Raw genomic sequence first — 23,759 nt, forward strand, 5'->3', positions numbered from 1 at the left:
AACGTCCGTTGATTTCATGTCCGTTTTTGTTGATTTCATGGCCGTTTTCGTTTCACTTCTTGGTCTTCCTCGTTTCCTCTTGTTGATCGTTGTTGTCACTTCCATTATCGACGTATTCAAATCCCCAGTACTCCGTCTCTTCACCTTGCTTCTGGTAACTCTTCCGGTGTCTATGAGCTCCAGTGTCACATTGGGTGGTTTTCGAGACGGTCTCCCTCGCTTCCTCACGCTAGTCTGAGATGGGCCAAGCTCCCCGCCCGTCGAGGCGGAGGCGCGCATGCGTACATCTACACTGGACGCAGACAAAGTCGTTCCAGTATCGGACTGCACAGCACATTTTGGAGGACGGCCACGACGAGGACGAGTACCGTGAGCGTCAACAGGGACAAGACCTAACGGCACATGTTGACGGATGCGTGCGCCCAGGTGTTGAAGGGTTCTACCTACGTACCGATCTTCACATTCTCGGCACTGAAAAAAATAGATAAGGTTGCTTCTACTAAGGGTAGGTAGAACGTCCTCCTTCACACTGAACGCACGCGTCGGCCACGACGAGGACGAGTACCGTGAGCGTCAACAGGGACAAGACCTAACGGCACATGTTGACGGATGCGTGCGCCCAGGTGTTGAAGGGTTCTACCTACGTACCGATCTTCACATTCTCGGCACTGAAAAAAAAAGATAAGGTTGCTTCTACTAAGGGTAGGTAGAACGTCCTCCTTCACACTGAACGCACGCGTCCCTCCCAAATTCAACCAGACTGATATTTTGGCTGAATTTGAACTTCTTCAACAACAGCTGTCCACTGTTCCCGCGAAATCGGAGTTGGCGGCGGCAACCTGCCGAGCTTCCTTGGCTGCCGAGGCGTTCCGGTTTGCCCAGTCTCCGCCAGATACACGATCCTTTTCACTGACGCGGGAACATATAAAAGTTCTCAAGGAACTTAGGAAGAACCCTGAAATCGTGATATCTCGCCCTGACAAGGGCCGGGCAACGGTGATTATGTCGGCAGTGGAGTATAGAGCGAAGATGATGGTCATACTCAATGACACCACTAAGTTCTGTAGACTCGGCCCGTGCGATGGTTATGATCACACTGCAAACATAGATACGAAATTAAGTAAATACCTACTGTTTCTATCTAGATCTCATCAGATTACTCAATATGAACATGACCGGCTAGCACCAACGGGATCCACTCGGCCGCGGATGTATGGCCTGCCGAAAATTCACAAAAAGAATATACCATTACGACCGATACTAAGCATGTCCGGTTCTCCGCAATTTAAGATATCCAAGTGGTTGTGCGCAATGCTGCAGACTGTGCTCGCCCTTTACAATAACCATTGCGTCAAGGACACATTCGAGTTCGTAGATAAGATCAGGAAATCGAAGTTTGAGTCCTGTGGTTACATGTGCTCGTACGATGTCGTCAGTTTGTTCACCAATGTTCCATTGCGTGAAACCATTGATATTTGTGCAGCAGCGTTGTACCATAACAAGTCCGTGACTCCACCAGATTTGAATGAGAGCGAATTTGTCAAACTCATGTTAATGGTCACTTTTGGTGTTGAGTTTTCCTTTGACAATGTCATGTATAAACAGTTGGATGGAGTTGCGATGGGATCTCCACTTGGTCCGGTATTAGCAAACATATTCGTTGGATTTTGCGAGTCATCCATTCCCCCATCGCTATGGCCCTCGGTATACTACCGTTTTGTAGATGATGTTTTTTGTCACGACGAGGACCAAGAAACCTGCGAGAACTTTTTAACAACCCTAAACGGACTACATCCTGCATTAAAATTCACTGCAGAAGGTGAACGGGACGGTGTGATATCCTTCTTAGATGTCAATATTACCCGCAACAACGACACCAAGAGTTTAGACATGACGGTTTACAGAAAACCCACCTTTACTGGCTTGTATATTCCATGGGGAAGCTACACACCAACTAAATCCAAAGTTCACCTTGTCAAAGCACTAGTCTATCGTGCCCGTCGAATCTGCTCTCCTCACCTTCTTCAAGAAGAACTGAGGCGGCTCACATCAATTTTGACAAACAATGGATACCCCTCGTCACTACTAACAAAACTTATTAATAACAAACCAATCACGCAGGATCCGAAACCATTTGGACCGGACAGGTGCCCCGTGGTACTCCGCTTACCCTGGGTGGGTGCTGGTTCTGCGCGCGTCGAGAAGGAGGTGCGCAACATTGTCTGTTCGTCTTACCCGTGCGTGAAATTGTATTTAGTATTTGGAACGACGCGTGCGTTCAGTGTGAAGGAGGACGTTCTACCTACCCTTAGTAGAAGCAACCTTATCTATTTTTTTCAGTGCCGAGAATGTGAAGATCGGTACGTAGGTAGAACCCTTCAACACCTGGGCGCACGCATCCGTCAACATGTGCCGTTAGGTCTTGTCCCTGTTGACGCTCGTGGTACTCGTCCTCGTCGTGGCCGTCCTCCAAAAGGTGCTGTGCAGTCCGATACTGGAACGCCTTTGTCTGCGTCCAGTGTAGATGTACGCATGCGCGCCTCCGCCTCGACGGGCGGGGAGCTTGGCCCATCTCAGACTAGCGTGAGGAAGCGAGGGAGACCGTCTCGAAAACCACCCAATGTGACACTGGAGCTCATAGACACCGGAAGAGTTACCAGAAGCAAGGTGAAGAGACGGAGTACTGGGGATTTGAATACGTTGATAATGGAAGTGACAACAACGATCAACAAGAGGAAACGAGGAAGACCAAGAAGTGAAACGAAAACGGCCATGAAATCAACAAAAACGGACATGAAATCAACGGACGTTGGAGGTGTGGACCGGAGCAACCAACCAAACAAGCCTAACGGAAGAGAACAACGGCAGGCGTCGAAGGTGACAGAGCTAAGTGATCGGACATCGTCCATCAAGCGTCATTTGTCGGGCAGTGCTAGTTGTCGTAAGTTGTATAGTGATGATATCTTTTCGATTTTGACTCGTGGAAGGTCTAAGTTACATCTTGCTGTGTTAGAAGCTCTGTATATTCGTAAACTAGATCCAGAACTATGTGTACAGAAGGAGAATGTGTTATCGTTGCAGTTGTTTGGTGTCACACCTCGTGAAAGTGTGACAAGTGTTCCCTGATGTGTTCAACGTGTTTGTCTACAACTTGCAGCTGTTTGTTTTTGAGTTTTTAACACTTTAATCATTTTAACACCTACATGTATGTTGAAGTGTTGACTTTTTTCTTTCTTTCATTCTCTATATAGTTATGTGTTTTTCAAATTTACAACATTCCCTGTACTGTCCTGAAGAGAAGGGAAAGAAAACGTTTGATAGAAAAGAAGTGTCTACTGAATTGTGTGGATTTGCGTTGTTGCGTGCGAATACTTATTACGAAACTGTTTTTCCACCGCCTCCAAACTACTGTTTCAATTAAATGTATTATTATTTTAGTCGTCTGGTCGTATGAAGTCAACCCATTGAAAATAACGTTGAGGGGAGTTCTTGCCCCCCCCCCCCATCCCCCTCAACAACGTTTCAAAATGCTGGTTACAGGTGATGTACGGCACATGTGCACACGGGACAGTCACTCTTAACAAAACACTTCTTACTCCAATGTAATACCAGAATGCACATGCATGTATCAGAAATAGTGCACCGGTGGTAGCCTGACACGTGCCAAACTTCCTAAACTGCTTGCATTCTAAACACAATCATATTTCGAAGTACAGTGTACATAATTATAATTATAGGCGATGGTGATGCGGATGTCGCGGCCAGTGAGTGTTACCCGCGGTTGCTTTGACATACATGTACATGTACATGTAGCTGTTTTCATGTATACATGACTGTACAACAATGCCATTTGGCTGGGTCCGAGGAAAATTTCGCCCTCTCTCAAGTGAAGACACACAAAGTTAGTTGTGCTATACCTGAAACTTGAAAGCAAGAGCACATACATGTAAACCAAGAGTACATAAAGGTTTATGATTGTATTCTAGCTGAAAGTATGCGTGTGTCTTCGGTGCCCAAAGGCTGTAAAGTACCTTTAATGATTATCAGGAAAAATGAAGGGGAGAATCCAAAGTTTCACAGCGCATGCCATACAAACTACAGACACTTATTAATCGCAGTCACCACTCACTACTGGCAAAGCAGATCATTCAAGAGTATGTACTCTTGTTACTATACCATAGCGCAACTATAACTTAAGGCTCAGTATAAAATTACGTGTATACTGTAAAGTCATCCCCAGTAAAGTCGCGATGTATCTCAGGAGCCCAGGCTCCTCTTCATTGGTTCCGGCATTGGTCCGCCTTGCTGCTTCACCAAGTCAATTTCGTATCGCAATCCTAGATTGGCTAGGGTACCCCGTAAGGAGACCATAGGTCTGTGGGGACTGCCCTAGAGAAATATGAATAAATACTACTACTATACTATTGGGTTTTTTCCAAAACAGGGAGACTATTACACCTCAGCTTCTTGTTCTGACAAACAAAACTATGATGTAGCAGTGTTTTCAAGCAGTGCAGAAAGAAGAACCAGATGCTAGCACTCGTGTAGTGCCATGCAGTATCCGAGTTGACTGAATCTGCTGAATCAGTTCAATGGTACATGCTCCCACATCCACATACATGTACAATGATCCATGTGGATCTGTGGACTGTGGAGACTGCCCTAGAGAAAATGAGAAATACATGTAAATATGAATAATGCTATGATTTGGCCCTCTGTCCTTTCAAACTCGATAACAACATAACCATGAAAACAGGTAGTCTGTTACGGTTACTCTTTTTTTTGGCGCAGCTACTAGTACATGTATTGGGTTCATCCCGCATGTCATGTACAATGTAGGTAAAAGAAAGCCATGTCCAAAACATGTACTGGAAGCCTTTACTACTGCTGAAGCCAATAGGCCTTCAAAATGCTACTGTCTTGTAGTACCTAAGGGAACACATACCGGCCCGGCCCGCCCGGCCGTGCCTAGCCTAATGTTCAGGCAAATGAAGCCTCAGATGCTGAGCCTGGGATGTTTTTAACCCGTATGAGCAAGAGTAAACCATGCTCTCTTGTTAACTATTGGTAATACATGTACTGGCAACTACCAGCGCTACAAATAGTACAATCACTCCTAGCAGTACAGAGTACTTACATCTCCAGGGACTGAGCTACTACAACACTAGCATGCTTGGAACCTAGTACTGTACTGGTAATACCGGTAGCAGCCTGCTGAGTGCTGGTATGATGCACGCTTTGTGGCCGTACCCCCGTGGAGCGTTCAGCTTAGGGGAGTTCAGCCAGAGTTGACCGCAAGTGGGGTGAACCAGAAATCCAAACAGTCGATGACTTTTAAAAACTTTTAAAGTCTTTAAACGGTGCACACAGAACTCCGGCCCAATTTCTATGGAATAACTCCAGGTTTGTTCATCATACCGACCGTCATACAAACGTCATGACTACTGCACGGTGTGCTTGAAACATCTTAGTCATCTACATCTACATGACTGACTAATGTCGCAGTAGCGGTCATCCCCACCAAGTGCATCAGGCCTAACTGCGGTGTAAGTACAAGTACTTGTACCCACATGCATACACCTCGTACCCCCATGGTGGGACTCCAACTCTATAGACTAGTGGGGAAAGAATAAGAAACTTCAGCTCCGCATTCCTTGATGAAATCAGGAGTGCTACTAATTGCAGCAGTGCTTGAAAACATCAGCAGCACCTTCTTCCAGGTTTCAGACAAACTAAGTGGCAACAGCAACTACTCTGAACATTCAGTCCACACTGGACAACGCAGCTCTGACAAATTCCCGACAACAGCACTTATTATTTGAAGTGCAGGGACCAGCAACGGACACATGCCCTTCAGTCAATCAGCTTCTCCAAAAACAACCCTATTGTTTATGAAGAAGAGAGGCAGAACAGTTGAGTTCCCGGATGTTCTTCTGCCATTCATCCACTGAGAGGTTGAGCTCCTGTCACCCAACACCATACATAACCCAATCCGTAATTTCAACTGCAAAGTTCAATGTGTTTTCTCAACTTGAGACCCCTGTGGCTCCACTGTCATCAATCATCACAAATGCAGGCAGACTGGCTCAGAGCCTAATTGCAACTTTGTCATCATCTTTCAGCCATAGTGACAATGCTGTGCCCAGCGAAGTGAGAGATGGTTTGTGGTCTTCAAGTTCCCTCAATGCCACATTTCAATTCCAAGCATCATACTATTAAAGACAGTAAATCAGATCCACAGAATGGTAATGCAATCACGTGGGGTGCTTTCAATGATGATGGTCTTTCACAGAGTTACATGTATTGCCATCAGTCTACACCCTGCCATACATGTACATGTACGAAATTCCACACTAACTTAGGCTCTCATGTACATTTACATACCAGAAAGTAGCTGAGTGCCCAAGCAGGTACGTTTGACTGTAGCCCTGGCTGCTGCTCTGTTCTGTACTGTACTGTGCGGTTTTGATCACGTAGAGAAAGAAAGTCAGCCCCTGGATTGGCCGGAACAAGACTGAATGCTTCTGCCTCCTTGACCGGACAGGAGTCTAGGCCTAGCGCCTGCTACTTGCTACTCCTTGTCAAGGCTTGTGCACTAGCAGCAAACAACAACCAACCACTGCAGACACACTTCGTCGGAAACTCTCTGCGGCGTGTATGCAGGCTGGACTACAAAGTTACGTAGAGGTTCAGTGTAGAGCTGTCCGTGCATGGAAAAACAGTCGTTAAGAGCAGGTGGTCGCTAAAACCAGAGGTCGCTTACACCAGGTTTTACTGTATAACCCTTGTACAGTACTAGTTGTACAGACTGTATTACTGGTACTTCGAAGTACTCATTTTAATACTAGTACTCTTGGTAGTACAAGTCACACAGCAGCAGCAGCATGCTCAGCTGATGATTAGCATAGTTCAGGTAGTAGCAACATGCACTAGTGGTACAGACTCAGTCATCATGTACCAATGCTATTGAAATACAATTATTATTATTATTATTAAATATTATTATTACCGTAAAGTACCGCCAGAGCGCCCCGTCTCGCGAGAGCGCCCCACCTTGATTTTACAGGCAGAGAAAGGAAAATCGTATGGCAGAGTGCAACGAAGTTTGTACGATGTGAGAATCTTAGTGTACTAAGGTCACACTTGGCAGGGTTTTGTGTGGAGCTTGTGTTCGCTCCAAGGTACGGATTGACTGCAAAACGTGCAATATGTGTACAAGGTTCATGTCGTATGACCTACAGACAGCAGACCACCTCCACAATACGACCACGAAAGGACGAGATGGTGGGGCGCTCTGGCGGTACTTTACGGTACAATGTATTATCAGTATGGCCCGCCCGCGCCTTGCTGGCGTCAAAGTGCCACGTCATAACATGCATTAGTCTGAGGAGTATGCAGTATGCACTGGCCCTGCTCAGTGTGAGGTTCGGATTGGCTGTTGCAGACCGTTTGCAGCGACAATACAGTCCCGTGCAGTTGGAATTAAAGTTACTACTACTAGTACCGGTAGTAGCAAGAGCACATAATCCTTAGGTAACTTATGTACTCCTGGTAGTAGGCATTGCCTCTAGTTTTCCTAGGATATGATCAGTGGCAAAGCCTCACACAGTGCTGCATTCCAATCCAACTGGACTGGCTATCCTGATGAGCTACACAGGTAAAGAGGCCGGCCAGGGCACTGAACAACAAGAACAGGAACACTAGGTCCAGCAGGTCTGGGTGCAATGGCCACCACAATAGTCCATCTTACTGGCAGCTGTTTGGCTAGTTTGTGCTCATCAAGTATCAATGGCTTGGGGACCAGTATGGACAGTGTTGTGACACAAACTGCTTATCGGCGAATCAATCGGAGAAGAAACTCAATTTGCAGTCCCATACATGGGTGACGAGAGTTCCAGGGGAGCTGCATGGCCAGTCGGCTTCACTATCATACCTGCAATTAGCAAACCAGAATAACGGCATACCTGAGGTGCTAACATCAAATTAATATCCACTGCGATGGATGCTTGTAATTGTTAGGTAGGGTGCAGTAGCAGCATTCATGCCAAGCCGGTAGCTAATTCAGCAATTGTGATGGTGGCACACCTACACAGTACACTTCAGCCATCACTGAGTGGACCCCACGGCCGGCCGGATGCAGGAGCAATTGTCACTTTGATAGCATCACATCAAGAACCATCGGGCATGCTTTCGGCAATTCCGACCATGCAATGCATACAGTCATGGTGTCCTCTCGCAATAGTTCAGCCTTCACTGACACCACAATCCGCAGTACGTAATGTTGTATTATGAAACTGACAGTACAATGGAGGGTGGTATAAGGCACAAGTACTGTACTAGTACAGAAATGTACCCCCATGCTGTATGCTGCATGATCCGAAAATAATTGCAATACACATCTGTACACATATGTCCACTGTTTTGCTACTGACACAGTTCTACATTGTAGTAGCTCCAACCCCAGTAGCTGAGCTAAACAGGATATCTCATACTGTACAACAAAAAGGCAGCTGTGCATTGCTTTAGTAGCGCCCAATCTAACCGGACAGGAAGGAAAGAGAGAAATACCGACGAGGTCAAGCAGCAGCCCTCCACATACATGTAATTACACTGCATGTCCCAGAGCACAATCATGTATATGTAGCACCACCAATGTCAGGGTCCAAATTCCCAGCTAGGGACTGCAGTGCAGTGGCTAAGTGTGTGCAGAGGCACAGCAGGATGGCACCACCTGCAGCAGGAAGGAGGCAGGTGGTAGCCACCAGAAATGATGCACTATTGGCAGTAATTAAAGGTCCATGATACACTTTTTGATATACATCATACACATGTAGATATACACTGTGACTGTAACTTATTGAACCGTGATAGACATGACGCTGACGAATCAGTACTCCATGGGAGCAGGGAGATTGGGCCACATGAAACATTGGCCATTGCACCACCTCCCTGTCACTGTCTGTACAGACTGTAGCAGTGTAGGATTCCCTGCTCACCCAGCTAGCTCACTGAAGCACTGCACTTCATAGAGCATTGTCATTGGTGACAAGCAGCATGAGACTAGGCGGGGGGGGGGGGGGGGGGGGAGAGGGAGGGAGGAGCTACTATAGCACTGAAGGCCTTGCCAGAAAAATTAACACAACTGAGCCAGCTACCACCCACACTAAGAATGCAGCACAGGAAGCATGGAATTTAATTATAATGCTCTCCTGTCCCTGCTATGCTGCTTGCCTTAGAAGGAGTGATGAGCAAGTGTTTGGTCCAAAATTAACGGCTCTGCCCATGCCGCTGATGTACAGTAGCAGGGGTATGTACTGATTTGCACAGTGTGATGCAGCTGGTGGGGTTGGGAGGAAGGTATGTCACATAATAATGTGTGTGCGTGTGTGGGAGGGGGGGGGGGGGGGGGGTGCGGAGGAAGCACGGTGCCTTCCTGTGCCTAATAATCCTGGAGCCCGGTGATTAGAGTTGGGCACATTAATAGATGGCCATGCCAATGGAGGATTTCATCCGTGATTGTGACTACAGTGCTACAGTGCAGTAACGCTGACCCCTCACAATCTACAGGCTGAGCCACAGTGTTTCTTGGCTGGGAGCCGCAGTACACACTGCACAGTGTTTCTTGGCTGGTAGCCGCAGTACACACTGCACAGCGACTGCAACCTTGTCTTGTACAACAGGCTACACAAAAAAGGAGGAGGAGGGTTTGGAGGAGGGTTTGGCTGCAACTGGGAGATTCAAAAAACAGAATAAAAACGTTGAACACCAGATCCCCAGGAAACACGACCAGCAGCATGCCATGATCATGCGGGACTATGCATGCATGAGGCATGAGACCAATGGCACTCCATGATCCACAGGACTGCCAGGTACTGTGACTCAGTGTGAGCCGTTGTTACTAGTGTACAGTAGCGGATCAGTACTCATGACATGAGTGGTCGCCACACCATCAAGGATCATACCAGCTATTTTTAGTTTTCCCCAGTAGGCCCAAGTAAACCGTAGTAGTAGTAGTAGCAGTGGTGGTAGCAGCGGTGGTAGCAGTGGTGGTAGTGGCATTGATTTCACAATCTATTTTCTTTTTGCCCGTACAAGAGGCTTTAGTGGTAGGGGTGCCCGACACAAACCACAGCTCATGGTGAATGCCTGAATGCTTTGTCTTCACCCAGCCAGTGGGTGTCATGATACTACTAGTAGTAGTAGTGGCTCGGCACTAAGCTCTGCAGCTCTACAGAGGTCTTGGGTACGTGAGGATTGCCTGATTTAGCCCGCTTTTCTGAATGTTACACTAGGAACTTCGGAAGAACAAAAGGGAACAGCCAGCACCTGGACAATCATGCGGGCAGCCTGCTCCAGACGGAACTACTTGGAAGTTTCTTCCGCTAGTGCTCCTAAACTCTCACCATTTGAACTTGCCACTGTGGTGCAACAGGAGGTGTGCTTGCTACTGTTTGGCCTGGAGTTAGCATTAAATTACAAAGCCATGGAATAATACACCTTGGCGGCATGAGGACCAAATCACACGGCAGCCACCTGGCAAGATCTCGGGCAAGACTTCGAAGAAAGACCTTCGATTAGCATAATGCATATCCAAGTCATTAGAATTGGCACCTGGGGACACACGCTTTACATGATCGTAGCCAGCAGGCACAATCAAGGTTCACTCACACCAAGCGTACATGCACATGTAGCTTCAAAGTTGTGATGCCCAGGATTCTCAGGATGCGCTGAGTTTGACAAGGTTTTTATCCAACCCTCCAGGCACAACGCTAAGATGAAGAGATCACATTTCCAGACATAGCTGCTAGCACATTTTCCTTCCACTACGTTGAGGTGGGGGGGGGGGGGGTGGGTGGGGGGAGGTAAAGCATACCAACAACACCCCATGACACAAAGGGTTCCTACACAACAGTTTAGGCCTTCCAGCACCTTCTGGTCTGCTTACCTATCAGGAAGAGAAGCACCATGAATCCCATGCTTGTACAGTAGCCAGTAGTACAGCTATGTAGCTTGCTTCGCCACAAGAGACACCCGATGATTCTCTAGACCATGCGTGCACCCCCACTGGGCCGCCATCTTGGTGGCTGGTACTTGTGCATTATCATCAGTGCCCTTCGGAGTTGATGGCGAATGCTGCTGGCTGAGCAGGAGTGCTGGATCTGCTGTCTTTCTCTGGTTCGGGCCACATGACTGCATGGGAAGACATACAGTACATGTACACGACAGTGCAGCACAGTGCAGCATGATGAATGTACATGTACCGTCGTATTACCATCTAATACACTGCAAGTCAATACGCACATTAGTAATATGCACATTAAAAAAATCATTTCACCTGGATCAGAAAATTAATATGCTTTAATAGAACTAGAATTAGTGTTTGTACCCAGCTACCCCCCTCCCCCAGAGAATGATGCCAGAGACTGCCAGAGTGCACACAACCCGCATTGCTGGATGGACATGATCAACACCATCACCTGATAGTGATAGTCAAGGGTGACACCACTCAGTCCACTGTATGCGGTGCAAGTACCAGTACCAGTACTCAAACACATGTGCATACATGTACATTGTACAGAGTGCAGTGCTCAATCATCATCTGGCATTGCTACCAATGGCAATGTATAGAATACATGCAGTATAGTGCATGTGCTCAGAATCATTAAAATAAATGGGCATGTACATGTACATGACATTGTATCTATATTAAAACCCAACAAGTCTAAAAGCAGTCAACACTTGAACGTTTTGCCTCCAGCAAAATAGTTACAGAGTAGAGTGGAGTTACAAGTAACTTACTATGGGGCAGCCAGGCATACATGTAGTTATTATAATACTATGGCCAGTATGGGGCAGCCAGGCATACATGTAGTTATTATAATACTATGGCCAGTATGGGGCAGCCAGGCATACATGTAGTTACATGTACATGTATAACAGAAAGGAAACAAAGGGACATCCAAATGCAAGTGCATGATTTGGCAACTGGGAAGGCCAGGGAACACGGGGTGGGGTCGCCGGTTGGGGAGAGTATGTGTATGTACATGTATGTGTGTGTGCGCGCGCGCACGAGAGAGAGAGAGAGAGAGAGAGAGAGAGAGAGAGAGAGAGAGGTGTGGGAGGGTGTGAAAGAAGGGTGAATGACATATATGCATGTGTGTGTGGGGGGGGGGGAGGGGGCATAACCAGAGACACATTCTCTTTCCCTCTACAAGACATTATGCCGGAGAAGGAGGGAATACCGTAAAGTCGCGGATAAAAGCCGGGTTTGCATACAAGCACATCGCGGATAGAAGCCGGAAAATCAAAGGGGTCAAATGCATGCAAGCCTGTTGCGCGTAGAAGCCTGGCTTCTATGCAAGCGCGGATCGGGTAGGTCAAGAGTGCATGCGCTATGTACGGTGCATACCGTAGAATCCCGCGGATAAGCCCACCCGCGTATAAGCCCAGGGTTTGTTCGAACATCACAAAGCTTCATCGTACAAGCCCATGGGCTTATAAGCTTAGGTCATACCGAGAGTCCATAAATTATGGACTCTTGGCCATACCATGTACGTAGTGCAATGCACATTAGGGTTTTTTTTCGTACATTTCAGCACAATCATCGGTTGTTTTTGTTTGCACGGTGGTTTTCAGCAATGTATTTCTCACTTCCTTGATACTTTTCAATAGCACAACTTGGTGTCGGCGTATAAGCCCATGCCCGCGTATAAGCCCATGTTCTCGTATAAAGTAAAGTAAAAAAAAAAAGTAAATTATCGTATCCGTTCCCGAAGGGAACTCACGACGGCCGCTAACACCCGATAAACCTAGGGTTTATGTTCTCGTATAAGCCCACCGAAATGTCCTTGTGAAACAGATACGCCCATGGGCTTATCCGCGGGATTCTACGGTAGTAAAACTGCCGCCATAACGGTTAGCCCTTTCCCAAAGGTGCTCTTTTAATTCGCACTTAGTGCTTTTCGCGTCCATCAAAATATGCTGAAAAAGTGCTCTTTTTTCAGTGAAAATAGGCAAAAAGTGCTCTTTTTTCAGTGAAGCATAGCCATGATTAGCCCTTTCCCAAAGGTGCTCTTGTAATTCGCACTTAGTGCTTTTCGCGTCCCTCAAAATATGCTGAAAAAGTGCTCTTTTTTCAGTGAAAACAGGCAAAATGTGCTCTTTTTCAGTGAAGCATAGGCATGATACATGTTCAGATATGAACCCAAGATGAGAAATGAATACGCACTCTTCCATTTATGGGTCCTAGAAAGGCAAACCAGGAAGTAAACGGTTCAAAAAACCCACTTTTTACAGCATCACCAACTTGTTACCCCCCAAAAAAGCGGCGTGCCAAGGCCCATTGTGATATCGAGCACTCGGAAACTGTGATCGCATGCATGATCTGAGCAAACAGATTTTAGCACTTTTTCAGCTAAAAAAGCTCAAAAAGGGCGATATTCACCAAAAAACGCAATAAAGGGCGAAAGAAACGGGCTTTTCCAAAAAGGGCCAAAAAGGGCGAAAAAACGGGCGAAAAAAAGGACGAGCACTTTTGGGAAAGGGCTAATACCGGTAGTCAGTGGTAGATCTACGCGTGCCGATGAGCATACAACAATTGTACAAGCCTGGCAAAAAAATCAGTGGTGCATATAAGCATGGTTTGCATACAAGCCTGGTTTGCATTAAAGCCTGATGCAGAAAGCGGCTTATATGCTTATAAGCCGGGCTTTTATCCGCGACTTTACGGTATGTCTCCTTACCATTGGACTACATGGGCCATAGCCCTTGGCAGATAATGCTGGAGAAAAAAATCGGCAGATTCTGCTCGAGAAGCAGTGAAATTGACAGAACCATACAAACCTTATGGCAAGCTCTTCCTTGAATTCTGCTCCATTTCTTTATCCACATACCAAACATACACAAAACATCCGGAAACAGTGCCAAATTCTGCTAATTTCTCTGCCTGCATTATCCGGCAAGGGCTAACGTGCCATGTTATCACACTTTTCGTGTCTTGCTCCTTGAAGCCGCAAAGTAAGTCACCGTATTGATCTCACACTCACAGGCTACACATCCTGGCTTTTCCAAGCAGCACTTGGTCGTGAACAATCAGAATTCCTGCGTGATTCTCCACTCCCATCCATCCACTCTGCTCTGTGGGTGTTGTCAACCATGATGGTGGGCAGTCCTAACTGTTGAGTGTTGTTGCTGCTTGTAATGACATCTGGCAGGTTCTCTCACACATACACAGGAAAAAAACGTAGCACAATCATCAAGCTCAATGTCCACTTTCGACCCATTATAAACTCACACATACATACCGTATTATCTCTAATATAAGCACGGTCCTTTATTTTTTCAATGTACCTCCGCCCCGTGCTATTAATGGAGACGTTCCTTTATTGGAGACTGTTCCATTATTATTTCAACCTCATTTCAGAGGCATGTTGCCATGCCAAATTCATGTATGACACACACATTTCAGGGTTTTTTTCGCCAGTACAGATAATGAATTTACACAGTGTGCTTATAATGGAGACTGAGCACTTTATTTTTTGAATGCCGCCTCAAGGTGTTCTATTATTGGAGACGTGCTTTTATTGGAGACTGTGCTTATATTAGAGACTAGCAGCACCCCCGCCAGCGTTGCCTGGCCGAATGTGGCGTGCGGGTGCACCCACCGGTGAAGCAAGTACATGAACAGCACACGTGCTCAGCGCGTGGTGGTGGCCAGACCGCTAGCGCTGAAGTCCTGGTGAGGGAGGTTCTTCATCGTTGGAAGGAGAAGGAGGGACGTCTGTTACACCTTCGGGAGGCTGGTCAGGGTTGTCCATCACCTGGTGGCGGATGAAGCGGCTCAAAAAATTCATAAACTTACTTACGAACAAAAGTGCGATGCGCTCTTCACTGCAGATCAGATGCAGAGTACGAGTGCATGCAGTCAGTGCAGATCTTTTGTATCCTTTTGTTGCAGATGTTTCTATTTGCAGAGAACGGTTCACGTGGTCCGCAGCGCTTGTGCGGCTGCTAGTGCTACCTATGGCCTAGGCTAGGTGGCTAGGCTACATGATTCGCACGCGTCGCGTGCTCAGTGCTTCTGCGCGCGGCTGCTACTGCTACTCGTACTGATCGTGTCTGCTATAAGTATAACTATAAGCGCTACCACCGTACCTACACTGTTCGCACGCTTCGCGTGCTCAGCACGTTGTGGTGGCTACACGATTCGAACGCTTCGCGTGCTCAGTGCTTCTGTGGCTGCTTCCGCTAGCTACACGATTCGCACGCGAAGCGTGCTCAGTGCTTCTGCGGCCGCTAGCTACACTGTGCTACACTGTTCGCACGCTTCGCGTGCTCAGGGCAGCGCTGCTCCGGCCGCAGCGCTTCAGCGTGACACAAAAACACACGTCACAGGTGCCTCTTCTTTATAAGGAGCGTGACACACACACACACACACACACACAGACACACGTCACAGGTGCCTCTCTTTTATAAGTAAAGATAATACGGTATACTTCGAGTACAATGTACAATGCATTAGTAGTACATGTACACGTGACATTATTATATTTGCTGCTGTATACATGTATGCGACGCAGGCTCATGAAGAAAGATCTAACCCCACCTCACCCTATTCCCATGTAATGCCTAATGGTACTAAGCACGGCGCTGCGAATATGCCTTCATGGACCAGGGCTGAGGCTGTGTGGAAATCAAGTAATTATACAGTCATGTACAAGTACAATGTACTTCGAAGTACATTATACTTGTACATGTACACGTTCAGGTCCCAATAGGGCTTGAAAGTGCTACGTCACAGCATAGCAACAATTTCAAAAATTCAAAAATTGGATCCACTTGGATCCAGTTTTTGTATGGATCCAAGCACATTTCAAGCCGTCTTACTCTCAGCAAGGTGATGTAACCAGTGAAACTGACTGATTTGGCTACTGGGGGCGGGGTTACAACTGGTGGCGAAATAAAAGTCACACCTGCATGCGACATGAGTGGGTTGCTATGCACCCACATACTTAGGCAATAGCAAAGTCACACCTTAGTGGATCCAAAAATAGAAATCTGATGTCAACTTACTACTCCCTGGCCGTTTTGACGTCATCACTTTCAAGCCCTATGCACATGTTGTCAACTTGTCGCTATATTCTTTTTTGGCGCAGAAAGATGCACAGAAGACGAGTTTTTGATTTCCTATCGAGCTACCTTAAAGCACAGGCAGAACTGTTTTCTCACCAGAGATTGGCTCTCTGATTCCTACCAAAAACGCTGAGACCAGGATCATTACTACCAAGGCGTAGTACAGCCATGTACATGTACATGACATTGTACTTATATCAGCAATGCTATCACTTTTGGCACACTCAATCATACAATGTACACCTGAGCGCAATACGGGGGGGGGGGGGGGGGTGAGCCAGTTTCTCAGGATCATCTGAAAGTACTTTTTCAAATGCAGTACGTGCGCTGTAATCTACTATACTACATGTGCGTAGTCTCGCCAGTGTGACAGACTCAGTAGCCGGCAGTGAACTAAACCAGCTATTCCAGCAGGAGCAAGAAGAGTTAGTGCGGCACAGATCGTGTAGGGCGATGTTGTATTGTAATCCAATTCACCCTGCAAAAGGGTTACATACAGTCAACTTCGCTAATAACGACTGCGGATATAACGACAATTCGGGAATAACGACAGAATTTCCATGCGCAGAGCAAAGGCGAGTCCCATCCAACTGTAGTGAGACTTCGGGTATAGCAACACTTCGCTAATAAGGACACTTTTCTGATACCCCGCCGAGTGTCGTTATACGCGAAGTTGACTGTACAGTCATGTAATTCCATTAGGGATCACAAAAAGCACACGTTGTTTCAATTGCCCATGTCCCCACCTTATCTATCGGCCATATTTATACATGTATGTCATGTCACCATGGGCCGGCATGGGCCGGCATGGGCTTGATCAACTTTACGAATTAAAAGATGACACCGTGCAAGGAGTAGCAGCAAATCAAGTTTCATTGCTGTGTGCACATTTTTCCGTTTTATGCATTTCCAGTAAGGCGTTGCTAGTGGCAAGGTACTGGGAAATTGTCCTGGCATGGGGCCTCCATGCGATCATGGGCTATGCAGATCAGGGGAAAGCCGTACAGTATCATTCTTCTACACTTCCAGCATACAAGTACTAGGTCATGCATAGTAGGTACAACAAGTACAAGACTTAGTACATGTAGGCCCAGTACTGTGTGTTAGAACAATTCAACCTGGACAATGCAGCATCCAGTGACTATGTCCACTCCCTAGATCCCTGTCCTTTCCTTCCGCTTTGCACTTGCCATTGTTGAACGACTAGAGAACTTGTGCCTGGGCCAGCTTACTTGCCGGCACAATAGTCTGGCTAATATCGTACATCAGTGTGCTACTGTCACAGCTACACTGGTGGGATTGCCAAGACCTGTGATATCCTGCGGCTTTAAGTCACGTCCTCCACCTTCGATGCCAGTCGCAGAGTCCCCACTGACTCCAGCAAAAGATTAGTAAGTTATAACCAAGTCCATGGCTCATGCATATGCCATGGGCGATCAGTTCACTGTGCAGAGCTGTCCTGTCTGTTCTCAGCTTCCCACATGAATGATTATGTGCATGACTTTAGTTTGCACCTCTCTCCAGTCCTTGCACACATCAGTACATGATACACCGCCACATGCACAGTCTCACAAGTACATGTACTAAAATCTGCAGAAAACAATGTACATTGTACTGATGTAGATCATGTACTGCCAAGACAAACCTAAGTGTGTGTCTACATAGTGGTTCAGCAGTGAAATTGTGAATCACTGATCACTTGAACTACTTGCACTGGCACACTGTGACAGTGACAACCAAGGCTTGTGGTTCATATGGATGTGCTGCCTCCCAACTGCTTGGACTGCGGCACACAAACATCCAGGGCAACATGGCACAGCCAGACTAGAGGAAGAGGTACTAGTATCAATCTCTCCCCTTCACAGCACTAAATTAAGCCGGGCTAACAGCCTCACATGCAGACCAGTGTATGGAACGCCATGGATGCAACTCCCACTCTTAGCTAGGACAACATGAAGTGAAGACCTCCTAGAGCCGCAAAATCTCTCTACCCCATTCCACAGGGCCTGGTGGTGATGGTGTGTGTGTGTGTGTGTGTGTGTGTGTGTGTGTGTGTGGGAGGGGGGGGGGGAGATAGGCAAGGGAAGCATTAGCACCTGCAGTGACCACAGTGTTAGCAAAATGAGCGTGACCATCAAGAGAGGGTGATTTGTAGGCCTGGCTTTGACAAGTTCTCACACCTCACACCCTGCCAACCAGAGCTCTCACCTGGAAGAAATTCCTTCACCAAAATAGGTAGGCTGTGGCTAGCAATAGATATTATTCTTATGACTGAAAACCACTATAGCCTAGGTCCATTGATATCCCAGAGTATTGGTTCATTGCAGTTAGGTGACACATGCATTGACTTGGTACACGACTTACTCAGAATGTCCTGGTCAATGAGCCACATCCACTTGATATCTTCATGGGTTGATGCCTGCTTCACTTCACACCCTTCGTAGGAACATTGTTGGCAACTTGCTAGCACTAGTGACGTAGTGTTTGCTCTTGTAAAGCCACTTTCGTCTTTCCAGTTTCGACCTCTACTCAGTAAGACTTTGCTCGCTGTCACAAGGTTCAATGAATACTACTAGTAGTACTAGTATTGGCACAGACTCAGTGCATGCAGTACAGTACCAACAGTACCAACAGTACCAACAGTACCAGTTTGGCTGTACATGTACAGTCATGTCTCACGCTAGACTTGCAGTTGCACTGATATGAACTGAGCACGGTCTGTCAAATAATGCAGAATCTGCTAGCGTTCCCGGACGGCGCCAGGACTCGGACTCGGTCTCGGAGTACAATCATGATCATGTCCGCTTCGACTGCTATGATTAATCATTGCAGTCGAAACAACGGTTACCGTGGTTACGTCGATGGTCGATGACGAGGCTAGGTTCTAGTCAGAATCATCCATTGATCTTGACGGACGATGAACACTCGGAGCTGTACTGCCGTCGACATTAAAATTTCATTTTTCAGGTAGACCTGGCGTACTGGACATGCCCCCATTACACCCACTGAACACCCTGGCATACTCCAGTCTTCACTCAGTTGTTCACTCACTGTCTTCAGCGGGAAGATATAGCCGAGCATGTTGTGGCTTTTCTCAATCTCATGCCAGTCATGGTTCTTGCCTTTCACCGGTCACCAACCAGCAGCCGCGGGTCAGAAATGAGGCTGGAGAGATGTTGCGCGTGACCATGGTGACGTGACGATCCCTTGTGAGCATGATAAGTACAATGACATTATGTAGCCTGTAGCCTGTAGGTTCTCACCGGATGAAGCTCACAGCTCAGTCCAAGAAAGTTACTTACATGTACATGAATGATGTAGGTAAACGGATCTTCCGGCCACAACTAAGTTACTTCACAAGCAGCCAGAAGCTGTACAAGCAAAAGAGCCGAATCTCACATAACAGCAGCAGCTGACACTACTACAATTTAGACTAGAGAAGTAGAGTACTGTCTTATTCCAAACTGACCAAATGATCCTTGCTAGCCTGTTTAGCTGGAGTGACATTAGTCAGCTTCGTAGATCTACCAACCAGTGCAGTATCGCGCAACTGCTCATTTGGACGATGAAAGAGCTACAGCGCACGCATGACAGTTACTTGCGATGGACAATACCGACCGTAAATCATGGTATATTGGAGTACTAGTAGTCTCAAGAAGAACATTTTCTTGCAACAGCACACCAATACTGTACACTACAATCATGTGGGCAACTGTAATTATGCCTTCACCCAGGCGCCGTTGACGGCTTTTGGTGGGTTGGTTCATGGTTGGTGGCTTGGTAACTTGCTTTCACAAAATCACAAAACTGCCGGTGGTAACATGGATACCGGATATGTGTGAACTAACTTTACCGCTCTACTATTACTTAGCGAGTTGTCTTCGTGTACCTGTGCGAACGGATCGTCGAAAGACTTTTTACGGTACAATCCAGTAATCAGTTGATAGCCATGCGTCATCTGGTCATAATCGAGTCGTGGATGGCAATGGTACTGTACTGGCACTGGTAGGGACATGTAGATCTACCATGATGTAGACCTAGGCTACAGCTTCAGACTCAGTGCACGTAACGCTGAGTTCGTGTGTGGTCTGTGTCGTCTGTGACGGAAGCCGCCGCCTTGTCCTGCTGACCTGAGTTCAACGGCAAGGTTTTTGCCGAGCGAATGTCGCCGAAACCTGACCTGCCACCACATTGGAGGAACGCACAAAAAAAAACAACGTAGACTCCACCACCTGCTGCACTGATCGTCTTCGATCACCACAGACATGCGATCGGTCTGGACTCTGGTCTGGAGCACCAATGCAGTACCACTACGTATAGAATCAAGCATGGAAGGAAGGGCTTGGTGGAAAATTCATGCCCGCGTGTGTACGCTCGAGGGCTTGCCCGAGAGCGTACACACAAGGGCATGGAGTGCCCGAGTGCGTATGCCCGAGGGCTTGCCCGAGGGCTACGCACGAGGGTACGCATTTTCCATCAAGACCTTCCTACCATGCTTGATTGTGTTTCAAACATACCGCATACATCAACAAGCAAACACCAATCACCGATCAGCACGTCCTGATAACGTCCGGAGCTGAAAATGAGCACGGGGGCATGAAGGTATAAAAGCGAGACTCCTCTAGGGGTGGTGATCGGGGACGTGGAGGACTCAGCTTGTTAGTTTCAGCTCCGTACGCTCGAGGGCTTGCCCGAGAGCGTACGGAGCTGAAACTTCACCTTGCTCGAGATGAAACGAACGGTTACTTCAGAACGAAACTTCACCTTGCTCGAGATGAAACGGAGCTGGAACTTCAGCTTGTGAGTTGGAGCTCCCAAGCCCTTGAGCGTACGGAGCTCAGAACGAAACTTCAGCTTGTGACTGTGAGTTTGCCCGAGAGCATACGGAGCTGATACTTCGTGAGCTGAAACTTCAGAACGAAACTTCAGCCGTGCGCTCGAGGGCTTGCCCGAGAGCGCACGGAGCTGGAACAGCTGGAATCCGAACATGGAAAACTGACCCCGGTGATTGCCACTTTACTTATTTTGGCTTGCTAGGTTCAGAGCAGATAGATAGGTGCATGCTCTTTTATTTCGCTTACCAGAGCAAGTAACGTCAGTTCACAGTCGAATGTACATGCGAACTGAGCTGACAACGAAAAACTGCCAGTGCCACAGACCCTTGCCAAGCTACGCTGATAGATGGCACCATAGCCTGGCATTTGCATAGCAATTAGCATGCATGCAGGGCATTGGATGTCACCGTACTCCGTAGCATGCTAGCAGGGCATTGCCATGCCGTAGTCCAGGCAATACACACAATTTCTGCCCTGGTACAAGTCGATGCTGATTGGCCGTCGGATGGCAACAAGCACGTGATATGTTTGAACAGTAGATCTACTACATGTAGTACATAGTCATTTAGTCATCTTGTTATGTCTTATTTTCGTAAACAACAACAGCGTCAATAACATAAGTCATTATGATCATGACGAGCCACACATGTACACTGCACAGTCGACCGTATGTCGGCAATGCCCTAGGCTACTTTGTCAGAATGCTGGGACCTCACAGGGCGCGGGTAGTCCGTATTTTAAACATCTGACATGAATCATGTTTTCGGTAAACAGGTACATGTACTAGACCAAAGAAAGTAAGTTTCGTTTTGTTGTGTGCTTAGATTTTTTAGTTAGAAGTACCTTGAGCATGAGTACAGAGGAACTGAGTGCAGTAGTCGTGAAAACCTCGCTGACACTGACTGTATTACATGTACATGTAGTTAGCTCTCAAACATGGATTAGGGAGGATACTGGGTTACTGCACTGTCGCAGTGTCGGAGGATAATACTGTTAATTATGTACATCATACTACAGTTTGCATGTAATCATGGTAATACCAAGAGTAGATAAACAGTACTCTTGGTAATACAGACTTCTTTTTTGTTTGTTTACAGTGTACGTCATGTACCACGTACTAGTACATGGGGAAATAGCGACAGTGTCTACTTTTGTGGATATCACCGGTAAAGGTTTGTGACAAGCAAAGGTACAGCTGTACGAGTAGTGGTGCATGGCGGTAGGTCGATACCAGTGTTGGAATAGTACCAAATCCTTCCACCATCTGGTCCCTACTTTGCCAAATCCTTTTTTCCCTTACTGCTATTTTTTGGAACAAGCTCCCCTGTGATCTTCAATGTACATGTACGATTCACAAATTCAGGCATGCCCGGTTTCATATTTTATAATGAAGTTTAGGATTTTCTGGATCTGCTAATGCTTATCTGTACTAACATCTTTCGACACATCATGAGTCTGTGAGTGTGACTCAGTATCCAGATGGTCAACCCAAAGACTTCAAGACTTCCTTTCACTCCTTCAGGAACATATCATTAGATGGATTGAGGCAGACTGAACTCCGCTACTGGAATGTCTGCTTGTGCCCACACACCCACATCTTCAGAAACACGCCTCACCTATATTCGCTACACTGACTGTAACATGTTCTGATCTGGTGCACCCACACGTAGATCACTACAAAAGACTACAGTCATGTACATGACGCCCGAATCGCAAAAGCGCCAAAAGACTGTAGTAGATAGTGATCAACGCCCACGGATAGGTACGGAGTGCAACAACAGCGACTACATAAGTCATTACGTAGACTCTAGCATACAGTATCATGACCTTGCGCAAGACTACACCATGTACCACTGCTAGCATGCTGCGCGCGCGGGTCACTTCACTGTCTTCAGACTCCGTGATCACCAATGGCAATGACACCATTGATCACTAGTAGTAGTAGTAGTAGTGACACTACAACAAAAGGGATCCACGTCAAGATGCTGTCAAAAAGGCGTGGGTGTATCGAGATGATCCTGTTGACTCCTGAAGTTCTGTCATCATTTGTTGGCACAAGAATCGTCAAGATGATCAATGGCGAATTAATGACATTGTGTATTGTATTGTGGCATTATTATCTGCACTGTCTCCCTATGCAGTGCCTACATGTAGAATGGTCTGCACACCGATGCACCATGATTCCTCTCTCGCTGAAGTGGCCTTGGTGAAAGCAAGAGCACAACCCCCATGACATGTACTCTTGGTGAAAGATTGTGTCTTTTGACGCTACCCGGTACCTGTATACCGTGTGTGCGAGTGTGTACCCACTCAGGTCGTACTACTGTCGACCCGGTAGACCCACAGCAGTAATATTTGATTATCTTTCAGTTTTCCAACCACTGTAGTCTGTTCAGTCCCAGTTCTGAGTGCGGCGGTCAGGTGATCGACATCAGGCAGCATCGAGTCACATTCGAGTGTAATACTAACCGTGGTTATTCACGACACGCCGAATGAGGGCAGCAATGAAAAGTGTCTTCATCCTTGTAGGTGTACATGACTGTATGACTAATTGTATGTTTATTGTACTTTCACCTGCCACATGTACGTCATGTACATGGCTGTACATGTATTATAATGTCATGTACATGTACATGTACATGACTGTATGTCCTGGCTACAACTTACAAGCCAGGGTCCCTGACTCAAACAGTCAATTATTATTTTTTCTTCAGACTTTTCCCGTTTGTCTCTTTCTATTCCCTCAAACCAGTTAATATGTACATATTCGTTGTAATTGTACTACGTGCCAAG

At 46.8% G+C, this 23,759-nt stretch overlaps 1 long non-coding RNA gene across 1 annotated transcript; it reads right to left on the reverse strand.

Moving 5' to 3' along the window:
- Positions 1–7,317: 7,317 nt before the first annotated feature.
- On the reverse strand, positions 7,318–18,712 carry LOC135807072 (uncharacterized). Its single transcript, XR_010551434.1, has 4 exons — positions 18,496–18,712; positions 14,046–14,218; positions 10,946–11,190; positions 7,318–7,933 (listed from the first exon to the last, which is right to left on the reverse strand). It is a non-coding gene; the product is annotated as an uncharacterized LOC135807072 (long non-coding RNA).
- Between the last annotated feature and the right edge of the window lie 5,047 nt (positions 18,713–23,759).

Source organism: Sycon ciliatum, chromosome 1, assembly GCF_964019385.1.
Source record: "Sycon ciliatum chromosome 1, ocSycCili1.1, whole genome shotgun sequence".
Lineage (NCBI taxonomy): Eukaryota > Metazoa > Porifera > Calcarea > Leucosolenida > Sycettidae > Sycon > Sycon ciliatum.